The 3,327-nt window shown below is 46.6% G+C and overlaps 1 protein-coding gene across 1 annotated transcript in view; it reads right to left on the bottom strand.

Annotated features, from left to right (window-relative positions):
- Window positions 1–1,817, bottom strand: part of T265_07277 (hypothetical protein) — a gene marked incomplete at both ends in the record, with an annotated part of 20,776 nt that extends 18,959 nt beyond the window's left edge. Inside the window, one exon of the mRNA XM_009172755.1 lies at window positions 1,730–1,817. The remainder of the gene's footprint in view (window positions 1–1,729) is intronic.
- Between the last annotated feature and the right edge of the window lie 1,510 nt (window positions 1,818–3,327).

A 3,327-nucleotide genomic window follows, 5' to 3' on the forward strand; every position in this document is an offset into this window, starting at 1 on the left:
ATGATTGTGTTAAGCTAGCACTAAGTCCCTCCCCCGTCCAACCTTATTCTTTTCTTTACAATAAGGCTTTCAAATAAGTCATGGTTGTACGGCAGTGAAGCATCGGTGTTGAACATTGATGTCATGCTGTCGATGATGATGATGATATCGACTGTTGGAACATCGCATGGACCGTCTTAACGCCAAGTGGCAGACGACTGTATTCTTACAGGCCCCTGTGTGTGTTAACGGTCAATCGATATCAGAATTGCGGCACAAATTCGTTGTGTGTAATTTATTGTAACTGTCCCGAAATAGCTTTTTCGGCGAGTTTGCCAAGCTCACAAGTCAGGTAAACCGGTCAGTTATTCACTGGCAGTTTCATACTGCCATATTTGAAGGCCGGACTGATGATCACAGCCTTTCCGTAACAAAGAAGTTAAGCGCTCCTTGGAGAAATGTTACACTATATTGCCAACCGCCTCGCAATAAGGTAATCTGGCTTTTTCGATGCCTGGTCCAGGAGATGCAAGTGATAGAGGGCATCACTTTTCACGTTGTTTTGGTAGTTGAACGGAGCAGCACCGTGGGGGTTGATCGGTCCTGGTAGATGCATGATGTTCTGCGAAAACCACCGCCCTATCGGTCTATCCGTGTGGAGAGTGAACCCTGGGTATGCCACAGTTAATCCAAGTAGAATGACGTAAGTGTACGAACAGGCGTTTGGGAGATAATCCAGAATGGAACGCCAATTTCTCCTCAAAAACATGATACTTACAAACCTTCATCTTGGTACACTGATTTCGGATGTCTCTGTAGCGGCTGTATACCTGTCCAGTACTACTAAGGTGTCTGCACGCCAAATCTTGTCGTAAAACCTTCCAGTATTGAAATGGTAAGATCCTTTGGCGCGAGGAAACGGATTCCAGGGAGAAACAGCCAAGAACTACACTTGGTATTTTGCGTTCCCACAAAATGTTAACGTCTACTTAGTCTGACTTCAAAAACACCAAAGTTACATCTCTTTCATCCCAGGAGAGGAAATTTAGAAGTTCCCAATTTTGTCTCGGATTGCATGAGCGATGTCCCGCAGTTACAACTAAAAAAACCAGTATAGTCCTGCGGACTATACTGGATAGCATACAGTGCGGGGGATTCATTTTCTTTTCATGAGTGCTTTCTCCTTGGAACGAGGATTCAAGACATAAGTACATTTGTTGAATTAGTCTGCCTACGGTTTCCCATCGATTCTGGTTCCGCACCTCCAGTAATCCGGAAGCCGCTGCAGCTGGTCCTGCTGAGACTGATATTGTCCTAAGCCATCGAGGTGAAGGGCCTTTGTTTGAATGGTTGCTTATGGATAGCCGTCTGTGTCCGGCTCGTTTTGAAACATGAGAGTATCCAGTAAACATACGGATAGTCGGTTTCTGTACAGCATGCCTGCTGTACAGATAAAGACAGTTTTTACGACGCTTGAACTCCTTCTTCGAGCGGATATTGTTTTGGTTGCCAGAGAAATTAATATGCAAGTGGGCTGAGATTCAATCGGGTGGTCGTGTTGAACTGGAACCGGTACGCGCGGAACACGTGGACCTCACTCCGGAAGGCGAACAGCACCCAGTCCTCAAACTCCTCATGAAATCGTTCACAACCTTCTGCCACATCAAATTCTACGAACCTATAGGTTTTACCCAATCCGAATTAGGAACGAAAAACGGTGTTTCTCTTGGCAAGCAGTTGATCGGCATACCTAGCAGGCGGCCTAGCCACCTAGGCTAGGTACTGGATGCAGTCCTTGAGACGACTGCTCTGATTCACCAAAGACCCGTATTCTGACTACGTCACTCCAAATTCGCTGGTTTGAGCTGGTGTCAGTACCGGGACATCGATAATCGAAAACCTGAAGATTTCTCGGATTCTCCACCCGAAGTGACCAAGTTCTGCAGCCGTACAACTGGCCAGCCTCGACCTTCACATTGCGTTTATTTTATACGTGATGCAGCCCGCCACTGTGAACTACTATCTATCATAGTAAAGACTTATTAGTGCATATACCTTCTGAGTTATATTATGGACATCATCATGTGCACTTGCTGTTCTCGGATCCTTCTTCACGCGCTTTCGTGAAACTTCGCAAAATGAGCTGTATTGAGTCCAGTTATGACGCGGACAGAGGTAATTTCTTTGTGACTGTCAGAATCACTCGAGCACGCCCTCCTCGCTCGGGAAAACGGGCACCGGTACGACAGCCCGGTTAACTGGGACGGACTCGATCCTGTGTATAAATCCGTGACTTTCACGCAGATAAGGGGAAACAAGTTAGACAAGCACGAAAGAGCATTTCACCCCCACCTTGGAAAATAAGTGGAGAGACTTCGTCACGACCAGTAATACAGTGACGCCTCAGGGGCGCTGGTCGGAATTCCACTGCGATAACGGTCTACCGATCGCAGTCAAGCGCTGCCACTGCCAAGAAAACTATCCCGTACGCGATTGGCCAAAAAATCGGCCCACCGGCCATCGAGGCGACCTCTGATTGGTCTCGATCGGCAGCCAATCATGATCTAGTACCGTCGATCGCCGGTTGGCAGTTGCCCGACCAGATTGCGTCGGAATTTTTGGATGCTGTCGTTTCATACACTTTATATACGACTTGCTGTGCATGTGTTCATGATCTGGCTTGACCGGTGGTTTTTCGGGGAACGCCAGTTTGGGTGTTTCAGACTGGGAACTAAGCTGAGAAAACATCGTTGTTACGGTTGGTGGGAACGAACACAAGTTGTGTATCGAATTCGATCGGCTCTGTCAACTATTGCAATATCAAAAAGCAGTTTGAAAAAGCTCCACTTAAGCTCACTTGAGCACTGACTCAGAGAATGCATACCGAAATGATAGCAGCCAGCACCAACCAGCAATCTCTAATTAGATGAATTGGCCGCACCCCAAACCACGGAGTTCACGTTCGACTCACTTTCCATTTCACCCCTGGTTACAGTGGTACGAAAAAGTGTTTAAAGCGATTTTTCGAAGTTCCGTGACGGACTGGAAGTCATGATTGCTGTGAGAATTCCGCACGACGGATTAACAACGGTATACAGATTTCATTCTCCCAAAACTGCCCCGCGAACTCACCTTTAACGAAACAATCAAAATGTTTTCCCAGGTATTTAATGATCGAACATCACTTTTCGATATCGGTTTTTAATTTCTCCATCTGAACCAGAAAACGTGATGATTTAATCACGTCGCCCGCATTGTTAGCCGGGCATTTCAAACTTAGCTCAATGACGGGGAACAAGTTCCCTGACCTCGCTTTTGTAACCGGCCTCTAAGATAAATACATCAGCG

The sequence above is a fragment of the Opisthorchis viverrini genome (genome assembly GCF_000715545.1).
Source record: "Opisthorchis viverrini unplaced genomic scaffold opera_v5_163, whole genome shotgun sequence".
Classification (NCBI taxonomy): Eukaryota; Metazoa; Platyhelminthes; class Trematoda; order Opisthorchiida; family Opisthorchiidae; genus Opisthorchis; species Opisthorchis viverrini.